This window comes from Olea europaea, chromosome 11 (assembly GCF_002742605.1).
Source record: "Olea europaea var. sylvestris chromosome 11, O_europaea_v1, whole genome shotgun sequence".
Taxonomy (NCBI): domain Eukaryota; kingdom Viridiplantae; phylum Streptophyta; class Magnoliopsida; order Lamiales; family Oleaceae; genus Olea; species Olea europaea.
Genome location: NC_036247.1, coordinates 11,522,223 through 11,535,744, shown reverse-complemented (window position 1 = coordinate 11,535,744; position 13,522 = coordinate 11,522,223). Strand labels below are relative to the sequence as shown.

At 32.7% G+C, this 13,522-nt stretch overlaps 1 pseudogene; it reads left to right on the top strand.

The window, feature by feature from the left end:
- Positions 1-9,345: 9,345 nt before the first annotated feature.
- LOC111404462 overlaps positions 9,346-13,522 on the top strand; it is a 13,086-nt pseudogene continuing 8,909 nt past the window's right edge.

Sequence of the window (13,522 nt, the reverse complement as noted above, 5' to 3'; positions counted from 1 at the left end):
TTAAAAAATTGATAAAAGTTGTGGATCCCGTGGGTCAAACATGGGATTAATTTCAAAGAAAAGCATCACCACATCTCAAGTACAAATACTTCAGCTTCGTTATCCGTTATAATTTGCATGTAATTATCCTTAAAGGTTGAACCCCAACTTTAAGGGTCCCCCACTGCCCCTACCCTGGAGTATCGTGAGGGAGGTAAATCGCAGGTTATGCCTCCAAGGGTATAGGGTGGAAGGCTGCTTATACACTTGCACTTACCCAAGAGCCAAATCCATATTTCAAGATTCGAATTCTTGACGCGGCAGCCTCAAGGAAAGCTGGATTTCTCCACCCTCCCCTTTTACCACTTGGAGATGTGCCCTGGAGGCACATGTAATTATCCTTTATTCTATCATCGGGGGTGAGATAACAAATGTGGGTCAAGATATCTACTAACCATCGCTAAAAACAAAAACAAGCATTACCAAAACAAGAAGAAGACAAGGATTTTCGCTTAGAGAGCCCCATTGTTGCTTCTAATTTCTAAATGCTACTCATTCATAAAGCAACATTAAGGATTACATTCAAACTCACTGACAAAACCCAAAAAATACACCAAGGTTCATATTAGAGTAAAGTTCCCATATGAAGAAACAAAATTGAAGACCAATCTCCTTCTCTACAACCTATCTTCTCAATCAACCACTAAAATTAGAGAGCTAAAGTTATTGTTCACATTAAGCACCACAAACCTTCTTCGTTACGAAGATTCACGATAGATTTTAGAGTAAAAGAAGAAGTGAAGAAGATGGCAAGCATGGGGAAAAATAGTTAGGGGTTTTCCATGTGTACAAACTTTTAAATAGAAAAATGGCTTATCCGAGGGCTAGATATAACACCATGCCACAATCTCAATAGAAGAGCAACATTCACTAGCAACAGAAAAGTCTAAGAGCATCTCCAAAAACCACTATTTATTAAAGAGTTTATTTACATCTAGAGAGTAATATTTATACATTCTAATAATGCCCATGTATTTAAATTAAGAGAGTAAAATTTAAACATTCTAATAATGCTCTCTATTTGGCTCTTCATTTTAATTTTTTAAAATAAATATTTATTTATTTCTCCCTATCTTTTTAACATATTTTTTAATATATCAATAGCCAATCAATTCAAATAAGATTTGAATAATTTTGAAAATAGCTTATTAAATACAATCATTATAAAGTAAAAATAGAGAATGAGTTATTTTTAAGTACTGATGATCTAAAACAAAGAGCATAAGATGTTTACGGAGTCTTTTGAAAATGTTCTAAGCAATTGAACTTAATTCACGTGGTTTCAAGCATCATTTGGGTTGTGATCAACAACAATTTCGGCTCAAGCAAAATCAACTCGTCTCCCATAACTCATTTTAAATCACTGCCATAAGATAATCCACCATTATATTGTCTTAAGTTGGACCATTTACTAGGTGCACAATTGATATGAATCCTCTCCAATGCAACAATGTGCATTGTTTTACATGTGGCAAGCAAAATGAAAATGGAGAGGCGCCATCTCCGAAGACGTTTGACCCATCATCTAGGTACGTTTAGGAACACACAGATTGTGGTGCCAAAGTTAAACTTCTACTGAAAAAGAGTAGTATTACTACTCACAATCTGGTCAGTTTTGGGGTTAATTCATTAATTTTTTTAGTAAAATTGAAGGCCCAATCCACTTGAGCCATTTACAGAAAACCATTTTAATTTGTTTCCTCTTCGAGCTCATTTTCAATTTTGCTTACAAAAAGCTGTAATCTGCTGTCCCTCGCGTAGTTTATACAACCAATTATAAATAAACACGTTGCTATATAATAAAATATGCAACGTACGTTTAAGTCCAATCGCAGTGCGAGAGTTTGATTTCTGAGACATGGAATTGACTCCTGGTAGGCGTAATGTACATGCAGCTTTTGTTCCCTGACCTGTTAGGGCACATCCCTTGATTTACCTGCTTCACAAATCTCTAGAGACGGAAGGATGGGAGTGTTCGAGGAAATACCTATAGATAGCCTAAATACAAGAGAGGTTTGTAAGATTAGACTAAGAAATATAATCATTTAAAAAATAGCCTTTGAACAATATTTTTCCCAAAAATACCCCTTCTAAAAAATTTGCAACCAAAGCCATTACAATATATAAAAACCTTCAATTAGGTCCTCAAAAAAATATAGATTAAAAATCTTTAATAAATTTAAACTCAAATATTATACAAAATTTTATTGATCTAAAAAATACAAAAGATAATGAATTTTATAAATTCTATTGTGATATTTTAAAAACTAATGAAGATTTTAATTGGCTCAAAAATCTTAACCCCTCCGCTGTACACTCCGAAGAAATGGTATCAGAGTCATGTTACGAACCAAAAATTATGATGAATATAGTAGATGAAGAAAATATAATTGAAGAATTTTTGAAAAAAGTTGAAAAATATAAAAAAACATAGTTATCCCTATTTACCTAAAAATACTATAAATGAAAGTTTTGAGGATATACATAAAAGATTAGAAAATTTAGAATATAATCTACAAGTAGGAAATGCTCTTTTAGATAAAAATCTTAAAGGAAAAGATAGGATTATAATTAATCCACCTCAAGATTTTAGGATAACTCAAAAAGAAAATAAAGGGAAAAAACACGAAGAAAAACAATATATGATTACAGATGTAGAAGAAATAGAACAAAAATTCTTAGAATCTACAGGTGAAGAGTATGAAGAATATAAAAAACAGTTAGAAGAATTAACTGAAAAAATGGAAAATATAAAGATGAATACTAATCCATCATCAAGCCAAAATATAAAAGTAGAATTCAGTAGTGATGAAGAATATGATTATCCTTATGGTACCCCAATACCTGATAAGGCTGATATTAATCAATATAAAAAAACACAGAAAAGATACACTGAAAATATAAGAAAACAATTCATAAAAGAAATAAATCCAATGAAAACCTATAATGAACCAATCCATACAACAGGAGTATGGTTAGATCTAGACTGTGTAGATAAAAATAAAGCTATAGAAACTTGGATGAAAAGCACAAATTTAGCAATACAATTTAATAAATGAGAAACATATACAACTTTTGGATTTATAGAACATACATTCAGATGAATTGTTTCTGAATGGTGAAGAAAGTTACCGAAATCTATAAAAGGAAGAATAAAGTATGGAGATAACAGAATTGAAGTATTAGATAATAGAAATACTTTAAATGATCAAAATATACAAGAGATATTAAAAAGGTTTGAAAAAATCTTAAGAACAGAATTCTTAGGAGATAGATATGCTTCTAATGAAGAAGCAAAAAAACAAGATGAATATAATCAAGGAATGGTAGCAATGAAAAATTTAAATATATGTGATACGTGTGAGCTAAAAAGATACACATGTAAATTCGAAGAAATATACTATATACTAAATCAAGGAGATTATCAAGAAAATAAACCTATATTAAGGTCTTATTTTACTAAATTACTATTCCCATGGGGAATTAAGTTATTAAAAGAATATGAGAAATTATTACCTCTAGGAGAAGAGGAAGGAGTAAAAATAGATAGTTTTGAAAGTAGGATTAAATTTACAAAAAGAATGATAGGCATGTAGTGCAGAGAAGCACTAGAAAATAAGAAAGCATATAAAATAAGAAAAAATTCATTATGTTGTTACAAAGATATTGGCCAAGTTGAATAATTTGGATGTCATAAAAAGAAATATAAACCATATAAGAAATATAAAAGAAAACTCAAAAACTACAAAAAATTCAAAAAAAAAAGAATTTTAAACCACACAAAAAATATTTCAAGAAAAGAAATTGGAATAAAAAATTAAAACCAAAAAAATTAAAAAAATGTAGATGTTTTATTTGTAATAAAGAAGGACACATTACCCCTCAATGCCCTAAAAAGAAAGATAGACAAAATATAAAAACTCTTAAAAGTTATGAAAAATTTCAAGAAGATAGTGACATAGAACCAATTGAATATTTTGAAAATCTAAGTAGTGAATGCAGTAGCATTTATGAATTAAATATATCCTCATCAGAAGAAGATTATGAGGAAATAGTATATATGAACCAGGAGATACAATAATCAGAAATAGAAATAGAAATAATTGAAGAAGTTGAAGACTCTATAGAAGGTATAAATCAAGAAGGATACAAGAAGAATTTTCTTGTCCTCATAGATACTGGAGCAAATAAAAGTCGTGTAAATGCTAAATTTGTTAGTCATTTTATAGATTTTGAAATATCAGAACCATATATATTTAATGATTATTTAGGAAATAATCTTGAAATAAGAAAATATGTTAAGTTCCCTCTTATACTTATAGGAGATTATCAGAAAGAATATACTAAAGAGATAATTCTATATAAAGATGAATTATATGGAGTAGATCGTTCACCTATTCTATTAGGAATGAACTTTCTTGAGAAATATAGTCCTTATAAAATTTGTCAAGGATATTTAAAAATAATAGTTGATGATAACCTAATTATCATATCAAAAATAGATGAAAATATGAAATCATTGTTATCATGGAAAGAGTAATAAGTACTAATCCCATGAGTCCATATATTGAAATTACACTTAATATAAAAAGCTATTGTAGAATTAAATTTCATGCTTACTTAGATATAGGAAGTACAATAAGTTTATGCTTACCAAATGTATTACCATCTGAATACTGGATATACAATTCAAAGAAGATAGTCACCGCTATAACAGCAGATGGAAATAAGGTAATATACAACAAATATGCTAAGTAAGTACATTTTCTAATTTCCTTTAGAGAAGTATTTGTTGATACAATATATATGTCAACTACAATTGGATGTGATATTTTATTAGGACAAAATTTTCTATTAAAATATGCAACATTTACACAATATATTGATAAGTATATGTTTACAATACCTTGTGCACATAAAATATTTACACCAAAAATAAATAAAGCTGTTACAATAACATATACATATATAAACCATCAGAGTTTCTCAACCCAACGTGGTGGATGTTGGAGTACAAAAAAATTTAAACCAGTTACAGTCTTAAAATGACAACAGAAAATAGGATTGAAAAACTCAAAAAAGAAATTTCTAAAACATATTCTAAAAATCCATTAGAAAAATGGAATACAGAAAAAGTAAATGCAAAGACAGAATTAATCAATCCAGACATTATTGTTAGAGTCAAACCCATGAAATATAGTGTAGATGACCAAAAGGAATTTAAAAATCAGATAAAAGAATTGCTAGAAGTCAAATTAATTAGGCCTAATAAAAGTCCACATAGCAGTTTAGCCTTTATGGTTAGAAAATATAGTGAGATAAAAGGAGGAAAAGCCAGAATGGTGATAAATTACAAAAAATTAAATGAAGTTACCAAATTTGATGAATACTACTTACCAAATAAGGACACCCTTATTAAGCAAGTACATAATAAAAAGATATTTTCAAAATTTGATTGTAAGTCAGGGTTTTGGCAAATCATGCTTACAGAAGAAAGTAAACCATTAACTGCATTTAGTACCCCCAATCCTTTAGGACAATACGAATGGAATGTAATGCCATTTAGGTTGAAAAACGCACCACAGATATTCCAAAAAAGAATGGATGAGGTAATTAAACCAATTACTCATTTCTATATTGCATATGTAGATGATTTACTTATTCATTCAAATAATATTGATGAACATATCGAACATCTTGAGAAATTTTGTTATATTATGAAAAAACATGGTATTACACTTTCTCAAAGAAAGCTGAAATAGCAAGAACATAGATAGAATTTTTAGGATTATTTATAAAAGAATGAGAATTGCAACTGCAATCTCATATTGGAGAAAAATTTCAAGAATTTCCTGAAAAAATCAAAGATAAAAAACAATTACAAAACTTCCTTGGTATATTGAATTATGCTAAAGGATTCATTGAAAATTGTGCCAAATAAAAAAATTATTTTCTTCCAAAGTTAAGAAAAAATATAATGTGGTCTTGGGAAGAACAAGATTATGAAAATATAAGGAAAGTAAAAGAAGAATTAAAAGTATTGCCCAAACTTATAATTTCACAAGAAGAAGACTTCTTTATCCTTGAAACTGATGCTTCAGATAATTACTGGGAGCAGTATTAAAGGTTAAAAAGAATCATAAAGAATATAAATGTGAAAAGAATTGTTCTTGTCCTGAGATACTTGCAGATTATACATCAGGAACATTCAAAAAAGTTGAAACAAGATATGAGACGAATAGGAAAGAACTCATTGCTGTAAAAAGAGGAGTTCAAAAATATGAAGATTATTTATTACCAAAGAGTTCTTGATTAGAACTGATAATACTCAAGTTAAAGCCTTTTTAAAAAATAATGTTGATCCATCTATTGCCAATAGATATATTATTAGTATACAAATTTGATTTTCATATTTCAAATTTGATATTGAATACATAAAAGGTAAAACTAACTTTCTTCCCGATTATCTTAGCAGGGATGGAACAACTAAGGACAAAAGTCCAAATACTTGAGATAAAAGTTTCCTATTTGGAAACACAAATTCAAAATATTCAAGATAGCCTTCGAGGTAAAAATATAGGCCTTGAGGCAAAAGTTACTTGTACCAAATCTAGTATCTCTTTGCAGGGACTTGTGAATACTTGCGCTCTCCCCGAGGATAAAGGGAAAGAAAAGAAGGTAATAGGAACCCCTTCACAGGGAAAACTTGAACCTATTACTGGTAATAAAGATAGTTAAGATATCAAAAGAGAAGGTAGTTCTTCACAGAGCCAAACTCAATCTAAACTTTCTATTGAAAGGATAGATCCAAAAGATATTGTCAAGATATGTCATGAAACAAAAATTCCCAGAAAAGATAACCATGAAGAAGTAACACTCTTTATTGTTATTTTCAATATTTTATCAGATTGGTATCTGGAGATTGAAAAGTGGATGAAAACTCTCCATTATTCAAAATACAACAAGATAAATTTTTATCCAGAAGCACCAGCCAACTGGGTTCGAAATTGTTTTGAAATAGGAAATATACCCTAAATATATCCCAATAAAGATCTCAAAGAAATAGCTCAACTTCTAGCTAACATTAGGAAATTTGTTAAAAGATATACTGAAATTGTCAAGACAACAAATATATATATCAGATTCCATTCATCAACAATAGAATGGGATCCCGTTCTTGAATATATGCATCCATCGTTCCATGTGATCAAAATGGGACTTACAAATCAACATTTTTTATCAACCAATCAAAAGGTTGTTAAAAATGGATATCAAGATATTCTAATTATGATACCCTACAGAAGAGTAAAAGGATACAAAGAGATATTTGAACATGTAACTCAGATAATTACCGAAAAAGAAAAAATATGGGTTTATCCATCTGAAGATCATATTATATATTCCAATGCAAGGATGGCTACCAAAGAAGAAGATATTTGTTATCTCGACCATTTATTATCTGCAATTATTTCCAACCAAGTGCATGGATCAGAAGATATGGCTAAAGAATTATGTAAATTACTTTGGAACTACAGTGATCACCATTGTGAATACTATGTAGTTGAAGATATGAGTCAAGCATCCCTTAATGATGAAGAATTCCCTGCAGAATTCTTTGATTCAAAAATGAAAAAGTGATGGTGGCAAAAGTGGCCCTTTATCACTACTTTAATAAAAAAATTTATTAAAGAAAAACTATGACTACTAAAAGATAGAAGATAGTACAAGAAAAGTCTCCATAATTGTGACTACTCCCCACCAATTATTACAAGTGGCAGACAAACTCAAAAGATAAGGCATATAATTTCAAATGGAGAGGTCCACTTAGCAAGAAGATAATGAAAAATTCGGTGGCGATAAGATGTCCTAGTTACCCAACAAAGAAAGATGGAAAACACCTGTCAAAATAAGATTTCCAAAGGCTTCTATAAAATGAGGCAAGAAGGAAGAAGGAAGACATCTCGAAACAACTTATCTCTTAAAACACTCTGAAGAAACACATCTTAGAAAGATATCTTTTGTAATCTGTATATACCACTTGTATTCAGAAAAATATTAGATAGCTTGGAGATAGCAAAGTTTGTAATAAAGTAATCACTTATGGACTTTTAAACTTCATAAGGTGAGTACCAAAGATATGTAAAGATAGATTGTAAGCATGTATTATTTCAGTTTATGAATATCAAAGTAAAGTTTGTTATGTTCAACAAAGCTTTTATAAAAGGATTTCGTTAAGTTTCTCATGATTTCTTGGCAGTACAGATAGAGATTTTAAAAGATTTTCAAAACATTGGTTTTGAATGGATGTTAGCCATACCAAAGTACCCGTCTTTGATGAATGGTTGAGGGAAAAAAGGCAGTTTTCTAACAAAATTATAGCACCTTGTGTGTGAGTTATCTTTTAAAATTTTGTTTCAAATAAGAACTTAATTCTGAAAAGAGTTTGGATAGAGGTGAAAACAAAGACTCTGGATATTGTGAGATAGCGTCTGTGGTAACACGGCTAGTTCTTTAGAATGAGAAATGCAACCTTAATTGAAAAGCCTTTTGCGGAAGCAGTTGTGGACCCAAATGATTTCAAAAAACATTTTAAACCTTTACTTGATTCAGAAGATTGATTAAATACATGCAAAGCATTTATAAGAGCATACTGGAAGGAAAGTTTGTTTACTTTCATTTGATTACTGTAAGTTAATTACTTGTTTTTACATACTTATGCTTTAATTATTCTGACGAACAATTCACAAGCATCCACTTCTACTAGTAATAATGATAATAATCTCATATTATTAGATGAAAAAGATGTTTTGTTTTTATTTAAGTTAGCAGAAAAATATGAAGATATATTTCCTGTAGGCAAAGAAAAAATTAAAGAAATATATAGAGATATAGATGATAATTGTAAAAATAATATAGGATTTGATTCTATAGGAACTAGGAGAAAAATAAGAAAGATAGAGGATATTATAACTAAACATAGAGATATACAAGAAGAAATTTCAGAAGGATTAGTTCGAGGATATATAACCAAGAAAGGTCAGCTTAGGATCTTTGAAGAATTATCAAGATACAAAGAATATTTAAAGGTGTTTGAAAGATTGAAAAATATAGATATAGGTCCTGATTAATAAATCTTTAAAGATATAAGATACATCTTGCAAATAACTATTGTAAGAGTAAAATAGTACTTCCAACAGAAAAGGCCATTGTGAAAAATAGGATCAATTTTCCAGCCATTCTAAAGACAACCCCGGGAGTGTTCAACCTTTTTTTTTTCCAAATACAAGGACCGTGAAAAGGTCAGCTATGGAGGGCCCAACCACCATGCCGGAGAATACGGTCGCCGACTTGAACTCGAACCCAACTCAACCCGAACTCGATAAGCCGATTTTCGATGAACCCGGTCCACCTTCCATATTGTCAACCCCACCTCTCAACCCTAAACCTAGTACGCCGCCGCCATCGTTGATTTTAGCTCCTCCGCCACCATCGATCCAGCTGTCTTTCCATCCTGTGGCACTGCTCCCCGCCATAGCCATTCCTCAATTCACACCAGTGCTGACTGTCAATTATCAGACAACTGGAGTTCCACCGCCAGGAGTGAGCGGGGTGACGCCTATGGTGATGCCTCCTGTACCGGTGACTCCGAAAGCTTCGATGCCTGTGGTGTTGGCGCCTTATGCAGTGCCCGGTCAGCCGATGAGACCGTATGCACCAATGCCTAATGGCTATCCGGGAATTCCTCAGCCCATTCTCCATGGCACTATGCCTCCTCCGGGTGGGTTTTTTTTCTGCATCTAATACTTTCATTCTCAATTGCTCTCAGCTATTACCTGTCTATGTATTTGTATAACCGTTTCATATGTTTATGTTAGGTTAGGATAATTTGGAATTTCATGGAATCAAAACATTTAGTCAAAAATAAAGTAAATATTACTCAAATTAAAGTGATCTTTTTTGTTCTTTTTGTTTGTTTACACCGTGTATAGTGTAATATGTTATAATGTGCTACTGGAAGGAGAAGAATGAGAGTGACACTTGGGGATGAGAGATATGTCTTAGTCGGATTAGGGGTATCGATGACAGGATGTTTTCTCCTACAGTGTTCTCATGATTGATTATGGTGAAAAAGGTTGGAAGGCTTCATTATCGACAACTGACTACCCCACGCTTCAACTCCTTTTTTGGTATGCATGCATTTATTTGTTAATCTTTATTTTTCAAATACATATTTTAGAATTGTGGTAATATTTATTTTTATAATGCATAAAACACAAAAACAATGAGAAAATAGTTTTTGAATTCAACGTCAAGTCATGGGCTAAAAAATGTGATTCTCCCAATTATAACACTGAAAAATGTGATTCTCCCAATTATAACACTGAATATTGTTTGGTTGTGCTATGCTCATTTGGTAGGCTAGTAGTCATAAAGATGTTTAGCCCCTTTATGGGATTTTGGTTTCAGAATTGCTGGCAGCGCGTTAAGTTAACAACTGAGTTCTCCTTTGCCTCTATCATCCAAGGTATCACAATCTTCTCAACCATACAAATTTGATTTTGTTTCTTTGCATTTATTATGACATCAGTGAGAATCATTCAGTTCGTATTTTGTTTCTTTATATTTATTATGATTTCCACTAGATCCGTTTTCGCTGTTTGTTGTAATTAAAGATTGTAGACAACGCATTATAGTTTTGTGCCCTCAATTGTTATGATGTGACTTGTGAATGGGACATTCGTAATCTCGTCTCACTACTCAATTCAAATCTTCACCTTTGGTGCTTGGAATTGGGATAGTTTTGAGAAAGCTACTGATCTGCAAGTGGATGCGTAAGGTATGCCGACATATTCCTGGTTTATGAATCCCGGTGTTATTGTCTTAGTGTGCATTCAGGTTATTTGTTCAGCTGGTGATTTTTGTTGCCATTGTTGCCATCTCATATTACTTATATTTTGGGTAACATCAGCTGATTTTTCTTGTTAGATTATTTATATCTCGTTTTCAGTGCATACTACAAATTTTCTAATGGAACTATTTTGTAAACATGCTCTGACAAATTTGCTTAGTTTTTTTTTTTTTTTTGTTTTCTTAATGCAGGAGTCCTTTGATATCCCTCTCCTTATGCACCAATGATCCGACTTGCATTTTCTCCGCAACCAATGGGTGTTATTCCACCAATGTTACGTCCTCCAGTTACTGGGATTCGTAGGCCAATAACTTCTCCCATTATTAGGCTACCTGCTGCCCAAAGTGTTACACCAAAAGAAAAGCATCAAACAACTGTGTATGTGGGCAAGATATCAACAACAGTGGAAAATGATTTTATCCTCTCTCTCCTGCAAGTATGTGACTCCATCCTTTGCATTTTTCCCTCACTCTCTCTTTTTCTTCTCCTTCTTCTTGTTGAATTCAAATTTGTATCCCTCACTTTTGTCTTGAGTGCTTCTATGGATGACGTCTGACCTTTTCCATCTTCTGAAGCTGTGTGGACCTGTCAAGAGTTGGAAGCGTCCTCAAGATCCCACAAATGGAACTTTGAAAGGTTATGGATTTTGTGAATTTGAGTCTGCTGAAGGCGTTCAGATGAGGACATCCCAGTTTTAATTATTTTAGTTGGACTTAGGTTATTTTATTTTTTATGGACTTGTGTATTAGGCTTGGCCCTAGGTTTGTAGTAGTTTCAGTACTTAAACCTATTTTACATTGTTATTTTTCAGTTGATGAATTTGATTGAATAAAAGTTTGGCTACAACCCTATTTCTCCTCTCTGTGTTCTTCCCCGGTTTCCCCCCTCTTCTCTTCTCTTCCCTTCCCTTCTCCTTCTTCTCTCTTTGTTATTCATTCTACATCAAATTGGTATCAGAGCGAAACCTGGTTTTCAATCTCATTAACAGAAAATTGGAGTCAAAATTACCATAGACGTGATGCAAGACGTGCTGTTCAACACCATAACTTCCTATCCAAAAGGTAACCCATCCATCCTCTCCAACCCACACGTAAACATCTAACCCAATACATCATCATACTCCCCACACCTCAAAACCGGCTACTGCGAAATCAAGAAAAAGAGTCATCCTCAGACAAAAATAAAATAAAATCGGCCGCTTTCTTCATCCATTACAGATACATCACCCAATCACCTAAAAGGGTTATGGCTTCATTACGCCTGATGAAGGCGGCGAGGATCTGTTTGTGCATCAGACTACCATCAAATCTGATGGATATCGGACCCTTCGCAAGGGCCAGATCGTTGAGTTCACTATTATACTAGAAGGCGACAAGACAAAGGCCACCGATGTCACAATCGCAGATGGTGGGCCCGGCGAATACTCTTCACAGTGGCTCGAAATCTGGAAACCGGTATAATGATGCTGATTTTAGGTTGGTCGGGAGTTTATTTTAAAGCTTTATTTGTGTTTTAGTGTTTCTCTCTTATTTTGGACCTCAATTAGTCCTTATCGTTTCATTATTTGATTTTTATTATTAAAAGAAAAAGTAAAAAAAAAAAAAATAAAAAAAAAGTCAAAAAAAAGAGTAAAAAAAAAGTCAAAAAAAAAGAGTTAAAAAAAAAAAGATCGAGAATTTTTGGGTATTTCCTGACATGATTTTCAGGTACATTTTAGTTGACTGGTCAGTACCGTATCTCGACGAACACGGAATTCTTGTCTTGGCATCTCAACGCTTAACCATTCAGAAAGTGGAGACATTCGACGCTGAGATGACTCAGGCCAACTGAACTCAGGGACTCTCTGCTCCTATTCATTTTTTTAGTGACACTGTTACTGTATTTTAGAATTGCATCAATTAATTCTTTGTGTTGCTAATATTTTGATAATTTAGCCTTAAACCTATTGGATTGAAATTCACGAGCCGACCCCATTGTTCACTCGTTTATCCCACGTGACTAGACCTAGCATTTGTACCTTTGCTTTTTTATTTTATTGGCATTAGTAGTATTAGCTTGCAATCGGGCCATACGTAATCCCTACAATAAAATAAAATAATAATAATAACAATAGATAAATTTCAGTCACTATTTTCCTTGCTAGCACTCGTTGGTTGTTGATCTCAGTAGGCACTTCACCTAACTTGTGTTATCGTGTATGCAATTGCGTAGTGGTCGCGTTACTGCCTCTAGCTCTAGTACCGTTGCCATGGACCCTTCCCACATTGAAGCTATCACCCGACAGTTGGTACAATTACAAAATCAATTAACGGCTGTCCAAACTGAGTTAGAAGCTACGCGTGAGAAGAATAGAGCCCTAACCGCTAAAGTAAACACTCTTGACCCAACCCAATACTCAACTGAGACTGAAAATTCTGATGCTTCCATTAATAGACCTCATCGTCGTCCACAAGGTGGTCGACATCATGCTAGACATGATCGTGGGAGAAGGAAATCAAGCTCGTGGACGCGAGCGGGAATATCACCGTCATGGTACACTATCCCCCCCCCCCCCCCCCCCCCCCCCCCCGCGGG